General features: G+C 36.6%; 1 long non-coding RNA gene across 1 annotated transcript in view; it reads left to right on the forward strand.

Annotated features, from left to right (window-relative positions):
• The window catches only part of LOC129414297 (uncharacterized), a 41,327-nt gene extending 39,506 nt beyond the window's left edge, over positions 1 to 1,821 (forward strand). Inside the window, exon 3 of the long non-coding RNA XR_008634315.2 lies at positions 1,498 to 1,821. This is a non-coding gene — a long non-coding RNA (uncharacterized lncRNA). The remainder of the gene's footprint in view (positions 1 to 1,497) is intronic.
• The last annotated feature ends 6,338 nt before the right edge of the window (positions 1,822 to 8,159 follow it).

The raw sequence follows: 8,159 nt of genomic DNA on the forward strand, positions 1-8,159 counted from the left end.
CATGTGTTTTGTCATTTACACAGAATTAACACATGGTTTTCAAAAACTTTTTCTAAAGACCCTAAAACACCACTGCCATGCAAAGCAACAGTCAAAATGTTTTCAGTTTTTGGTTAAAAATGTTGAGTAAAAGTCACAATGACATTAAAAACATAAAACGAAATGATCTCCCTTTACTTCCGGTCACAGGGTATGACAGGTGGGCGGGGCCTGGGAAAAGACTGCAGCGATTAGCAAATAGCAACATGATCTAACTTCCAACAATCCAATCAATTCTCGATGGACGAATTCCAGCCCTAACGTTTCTTCATTTCAGAAGCCGTTTCACTCGGATATATGTCACAACAGGGAAAAAAGACAATTGCTACCTCCTTTCATTGTGACTTTAATCTAAAAATATAAATTCAATATATATTATTCAGAAAAAGGGGTGTTTTCAGCCCAAACAATGTTTAAAACTATTTTTAAGACCTGCTGAAACTTTTTAGGTTGTAAGCTAATATTTCATATTTCCACCTGTGTTGGAATTTGACATCAGATCGATGTTGGATTTTGAATTCAGATCAATGTCTGATTTTGACTTCAGGCCAACGTTGGATTTTGACGTCAATACCCAATTTTGAGCAAATGTCAAGGTAAATTAAGACACTTTAATATCTGCAGAAACCCTTTAGGTTGTTAGCTAATATTTCATAATAAATGTCCACAGACTGGAAAAAACATTTATATTGTCATACTGTATCCACTTGTGTTGGATTTTGAATTCAGATCAACGTTGGCTCCTGATTTTGGATTAACGTTGGATTTTGATGTCGGATAAACTTTGGATTAATGGAGAATTTTGATGTTGGATCAACGTTTGATTTTGACGTTGGATCAACGTCAGATTAACGTTGGATTTTGACGTTGGTTTAACGATGGATCGACGATGGATTTTGACGTCGAATCAACGTTGGATTTTGACGTCAGATCAACGTTGGATCCTGACGTTGGATCAACGTTGGATTTTGACGTTGGATCAACGCCGGATTTTGACATCAGATCAACATTAGATTTTGACATCGGATCAACATTGATTTTTGACGTCAATACCCAGTTTTGAGCAGATGTCAAGGTGAATTAAGACTATTTAATATCTGCAGAAACCCTTTAGGTTGCAAGTTAATATTTCTGCAATACAGAAGGGTACCTCAGCTGATGAAGCAGAAAGGCAATGGCTTTAGCCACCGGGCCACCCCCCTGTGCACGGCCCTGATTATAATGATGAACAAGTATGTACAAATGGAATGTGCTTTAATATGTAAATGCCATTCTTCAATGCATTTGCTAATACTGAAGCATCTCACGATGTATAACATATCACAGCAATTAATGACGTACAGGAATGCCTTATTAGCTAATAGAGCTAAGAGATTGATGCATAACTACACAAAAAAATGCCACAGACTTTTTTCCATTTTCTTTTAACACTTTTTCTTTTCTGTGATTGTTTTACAGACCACAAGGATAACACTTTGAAGAAAGAATACGAACAGAACAGAGAATCATGACCATTCAATCTTTATCATCAGTAGCCTTGGCAGCCACTGTTTTCTCTTTCATGTTTTGTGTCTGTTTATTTCTGTGTCTGGCATCCACCCTCGCCGTTTCATACTCACCCAGTTCTACAGTTATCTTTTACACAAACACACACATGCACACAAACTTTATCTCTTCCAAAGCACAGCAGCAGCTAGCTAGGCTCCATCTTGCTGGAAATCAGAAAGTGTGAGATAATGCTGTAACTAATAAAGAAAAGGGAGGCCCTTTGATGGCTCAGACTGAAAAGATATTTCATGTTTTTTGTGTGTGAGGGATTGGAGAGATGTGTGATTCTATGGAGCTTGTGTGCACCCCTGCTGTTCCACTCTGCCTAGAAGCTGGCCCCCCTCTGGCTAATGTTATGGAGAAAGGAAGGCATTTTAGAACTGCCTCACCCCCTCCCTCAGCCCCCCGTTTTTCTTTTGTTCCCCTTTGAAGAATGACTTTAGACATTTTATTTACATATTTAACCATGGATGAAAGAAAAGAGGGTTGAGAGAAAGAAAGCTCCCCGGGCTCCAGTGGGAATTTTGATAAGTTTAAATGAATGGAAATCTTATTAGCTATTTTTCCTTAGAGTCAAATGTTTTTTTCCGCCATATGACGTTTTACATGCCGAAAAGGTGGTATAACATGAGAGACCTAAATCTGAGATTAGGTGGACATACAGGTCGCCCTGATTCGAACGTTCCCGACAGATTTATCCTCTTGAACTAAATGTCTTTCTTACACCCTGATCCTCCTACTACTGTCAGCGGCAGTCAAAGTGAATCTTTTTGCAGATTTCAAACTGTGCATCGGAGAAGCAAGTAACAACTTGAATCGTGCAGCCTATTTTTATATTGGAAGATGTGTGTGTGGTTTGAAGAGAGAAATGCTGGTGTTGGTGGTGGATTTGGTTCATGTATTGTATTGGGGTGCGCCTCTAGCAGGGCATGTTGGTTATAGATACAGGAGGGACATGGGGTTAATCTGCTTACCATATCTTTGTTCTCCTCTCAAACTTTCAAATTTTACGCTGAAATAGGCTGCATGCTTATAGATGTGTTCCCTAAATTCGGGTGCATCTGAATAATCCTTTCTTTCTTATTTGGGGGATCTCAAATAAATCAACCTGCATGCTTTATGATTCTTTACTTATGCATGCATTTGAATTACTTTATATTGTATATCTGTGTATTTAAAAGTGCAATCATTTACATTTTGTTAACCCATAACCCACCCAATAGAACAAGTTTTGGTCTAAATACTAACCAGTGCGCCCCAAGCCTCTTGGGGGCCCTAAGCAGAATTTGTTTGGGGGCCCCACGCCACCAATTTTTTAATTAAAAAATTAAGAAATTACAAACATTTATAAAAAGAACAAAATTGCACTTTAAGTAAGGGCTAAAATTAGCATTAGGTACAGAAATCAAATCAAATAAATCATAACACTGTCTTTATTGTACAAATTAAATATAATTATTATTTTTTAGAGCAACAGAAGTGATTTTCTCTTTGTCTTGTATTGTTTGATTAACATTAATGACACAGACTTAAGTAGGTTAATTGAGGTTACTGTCTCTTTAAGAGAAGCACAGACCTGGTTTCTTCCTAATCTATACATAAACCTAAGACAGAAACAAATGTTTTTATTAGAAAAAGAATACTGTGGAGATCTTTTTTTTTGTATGTGCCCTGTCACGAACAGAAAGATTTTATGTTCGCTTGCTTTCTGAAACGCGTCTCTCCATGTGTGCACTACCAAGTGCACTTAAACACGCGCGCACGCACTCACAGACGTAGGACGAATTACAAACGGTGCAACATAAAAACGTTACGTTGTTTTTCAGTGCTCTATTCCACATTCAACCGCATGTGCGTCCAGAAAGCTGCTCACTTTAGCGCCTTTTTGCCGGTTAAATTGTTTAAAATCACTTGAAATGTTAACATTTGCAAGCCTTTGAAAAACGATAACTGCAAACGATAAACTTTCCCTATTTAAATTTGCGTATTAATCCGCGAATCGCATGCGAGCTGAACCGTGGGTCGACTAGCTGCTCAGCACCAGTTAGACATACTGTAAATAATCATGCAAACATACCTTTATCTTGCCTTTTTCTTCGTTCTCTTTTCGGCACCAAAGGGATACATCTTTTTTGTGACATGGCTTATCATTTACTACAGTGACATGCGCAAATTATTCATTTATTCAATCATATTTATTAATTCATATTACTTGTTTAAGTTATTTAAATGTAAAAAAAGCGATTGGGGGTCCCCTGTTGGCCAGGGGGCCCCAAGCAGCCACTTAGTTTGCTTATGCCTTGGGCTAGCCCTAACTATCTCATTGCATTGGATGCAAACTGTTTACAAACTCTGTATGCTCTGTGTTTTTACCTAAGGAAAGGCTTATCGAATAAATTATATGAATTTTTGAGCCTTTTACCTTTATTCAGAAAGGACTATGAAGAGTGAGACTTTTTAGAAGTGGAGACTTCTGTATGTACTTAGAGGGTTTTGCAGCGAAAGACAGCCAAATTGGTTACATAAGAATTAAAAGACTTAAGTGACATTTGTGACTAAATAATAATGACTGTATTTAAGCATAAGAGTCTGATGAAACAATTCTTATGTCAGATGCACTTTTAATTGCTTTAAGAGCTGATTGTGGCCAAAACTGGTACTGCAATCACAAAACTTGTGGCTAATACTGGTACTGCAACTCCACTTTTTAAATGACAATATCCTGGCTGGACCGCTGTTGTGAGTGATTTAAGTATTTGAAATGAAAATGATTTCTTAATGTCTAGTGACATATCAGGGCCATTTTATGATTAATTGATATACATTTCTTACATACTGTTCCTTTAGTTTCTACTGTAGATTTTTTATTTGATGTGAGTGGATGTCTTGATAATATATTTGTTGTTTAAAATCGTTCAATTAGCAAAAAATATTTTGTGCACCTTTAAGAAAGCCACTCTTCAGTGAGTACCAAAGTACAAAAATATTCAGATTTTAAGTCTGGAGTCTCCAAACAAATTGTAATGCATTTAAATCAGATCTCTCTGCATGAATGTCTGTGAAATTCATCTTGACTGACCAGCAAGAGATGAAAGTTATACAGCTGCGCAGACACATGTATCTGAGAAAGAACTGAAAAGACTGCAAGATTAATCCTCTAATTGCATCCTCTCTTTTTCATCCCTTGTTCAAAATGTGATCTCTTTAAAGAGTCAGATGATTTGAGGAAGGCTTGTGAGCTCTTCAGTTAATAATTTAAGTTCTCCGCTACTTCAAAGCATGCTGTGTTTTTGCACACATGGTTTTAATGGTTCAACAACACATAATTTATTTACGATTTTTAATTTGTCCCTTTATATACCAGGCACACAATCATCCAAAACCGCTTTGAAAACATGCACAGGTTATCTGGCAAAAAGCAGTAATAGTCAAAATTCATTGCATGAGATCAAACATATACTTGTTTACAATTCAATGTTACATTAAATTAACTTGTTTGTGATATATGGCCTAAGCTTAAATACTTCAAGAGAATATCTGTGACCCCAGGTTAAAATCTCATATTGTAATGTTATTTTGACACTAGGAGCAACAAAGTTTGATTTCAATCATTGAGTTGACATTGGTTTCAATCTTTGACATGATCTTATTCCGTCAAGTGTTCTTTACATTATTAAGGATGATTTTATGCAGAAAACAGTAAATCACAAAACAATGACTTTAGCTGGGTTTTCACAGACAGGGTCACATTTTATAACACTTAAAGTAGGACCAGATCACCACTAGAATACTTTAGTGTTGTGTATGACTGATTTGGACCCATTGAAGGGGACATTTCATCTGACTGTTTCCATGTTTAAGTGCTATAATTGGGTCCCAGTGCTTCTATCAACCTACAAAATGTAAAAAGAACAACCCAGTAACTTTGAAATTTGGCTCCCCTTGTGATGTCAGAAGGGGATAATACTGCCCATTAATATGCACTACAACATTCACAGACACATTCTCTAAGCACACCTGAGACTAATATTACATCTTGTTAGGATGGGCATAATATGTGTCCTTTAACAAAAACATCAAACCCAGGCATTACCTGCAGATGGGTCAATTTGCAGTGACTCTGATGTGGCTGAGATCTACTGTAAACACATGAGATCTGTGTAAACATACAGAGTGCATGTCTTCGCTCTGCTCTGACCTCATCCAGCTTTCAAGTGGCCATCTAATAACAGAACTGAGACACTTCAAGTGTTTTCACAAACTCTAGACAGATCAGCCAAACAGTGAAATGACATGCATCCATCACAATCCAATGTGTTATCTGAAGAGTAAAATGTAGGCCACTTAAAAGATTCAATCTTTAAATGTGGGTTGCAAGTGAGAAACATTGGTATGTATGCAAAGAAACCATTAACACAACAACAGCTGCATGTGAAGAAACAATGTAATAAATAAAAGATGTTCAGAGAAGTTTCTTAGAAGTTTGGAGCGAACATATTGCAGCACCCCCCTTTTTCATTTTTATATCTGGGAATAAGCAATGACAGTGACAATTTAATGTAACACTGAATTGTAAACAGGTTTGTTATATAATAAGTTAAATATCTTTAGCGTGGGATAGAGTCATTATATTTTTACATTCACTACATCACATTCTGGATGTTCCAAGAGCTGTAAAATAAATGTAGGGGAGAGGGGGGAACAACCATACGCTTTTTGGTTTTGGCTCAATCATTAAAAAAAATTGAGTTTGATTAATTACATTTTTACACAAGCAACACACACATCTCTGCTACAAATGAGCATTTGAGGTTTGTTTCTATTGCTTACCATTCTTGAACAATTACACCAAACGTGAGAGAAGTGCAAACGTTACAACTTACCCTATAGGTGGGGTTAACTGTAACAGGCAGGAGGTTAGTTGTAACACTTGCTTAAAATTAAGTTTGCAGGCAAATATTTTAATACTATTTTGTCTATATACTTGAAGTGGATATTGTTTATATATCTGTCTATAATAGACAGGTATCCACACTGTATTCATTCATCCAGCCCTTTTCTAACAATAGTTCAATTATAAATGGATACAAATGTCTAAATATCTGAGAAAAAACAACACAATTATGACAATTTTTTTTATATGTGAACCAGTCTGTAATAATCATACTACAGTTTCAAAATCAAATTTTGAGATAATGAGCATTAAAGTCTGATTTTAGCCATTCATTTTATTATGATTTCAATCTTACGCTGCTAACGCAATGCTTTACCACAGGAGCCGAAATTCCCAAAAGGCCTCAAAATTGGCCTTAAAATAGCCAAAAGGCTTTAGGTACAACCCAGTCATGTTTTTCTGCTTGCTGGTCAGAAATAGGCGTTTCATGGAGAAAGGACATTACAGTATCATCCTCAGAACCCGGTGTACTGTTTTGGATGTAAAAACTTTAGTCTACATTTCCAGAAAGGTCTTTTAATTCTGTGTCACCAGTTCAGTTTGAAACATAAAATTGCAGTTTGCTTTAAATTTACATAAAATAAAAAAACTGACATACCACTTTTTCCACTAACATGGCTATACTTTACCTCTTTTCGACACAACTAAGTAAATGCAGACTAGCATGGGTATAGGGCGTATTAGTGTCAGTCACTAATCAGAAAGGCCTCTGAGAGTTTCTGCCCCTCATCCTCTTTCTGTCATCTAATCTGTTTCTGAGTGGCTAGACTGGAATCAGTAGTCCTTGGGTTGGGGGGGTGTTATGGAAAGAGAGAAGGATGGAAAAAAGAGGATCTGGGGACACCCCACTGGTTTTGGCTCTGGAGGGACCATTCACACAGAAAGCTTTCTTGGGCTATTCCCACAGTACTCTCACACTGAGCGGACACACATGCACACAAACACTCGCACATACTCAATCCAGTCAAATTAAATTAGAGAACTCTTCTCTTTCCCTACTGAAGTGCTGGTCTTTTTATTACCAGTGACCCCTAACTCCCCTTTCAGATAAACCCACTTGTTCAAATCTGCCGAACACAAACACATATACACAGAAGAATGAACATTTGTGTGACCATACAGGCAACATTAAAGTTGAAGTTAGTGATTTTTGCGCTAGTATTTTTACTAGAGGATTTATTGTATTGTATTGTATTGCACTGTACACTGTCATAAATAAATAAATACAATTATAAATAGTTGAAATATGTATCCAAACTATCAATGGGGTTGTACTCTTTTAAAAGCTTTGCACCTAAAGAGTTCACATTAGTATCTCAAAGGTACTTTTTGTATATGTTCCTAATTGTACATATTAGGACCTTATGGGGTGAGCGGGGCACAATCTAACAGCGTTATTTGTAATGCAACTACTTTACATATTTCTATGGGGCCGAGCAATCTGTGCTTTTGGTCTTTTTCTCTTACTGACAGAATATGATCTCCTGTATATTTCTAAAAAGTTTTGATGTGTTTTGCTTAAGATATTGAACAAAGAGTATTTTGGAGGCATGGAAGTAAATTTCTTCATCTTACGTTTTTTTTTTCGATTTCTGATTTGGGTGTGTAAGTCACCAAA

Source organism: Misgurnus anguillicaudatus, chromosome 5 (genome assembly GCF_027580225.2).
Source record: "Misgurnus anguillicaudatus chromosome 5, ASM2758022v2, whole genome shotgun sequence".
NCBI classification, from domain to species: Eukaryota; Metazoa; Chordata; class Actinopteri; order Cypriniformes; family Cobitidae; genus Misgurnus; species Misgurnus anguillicaudatus.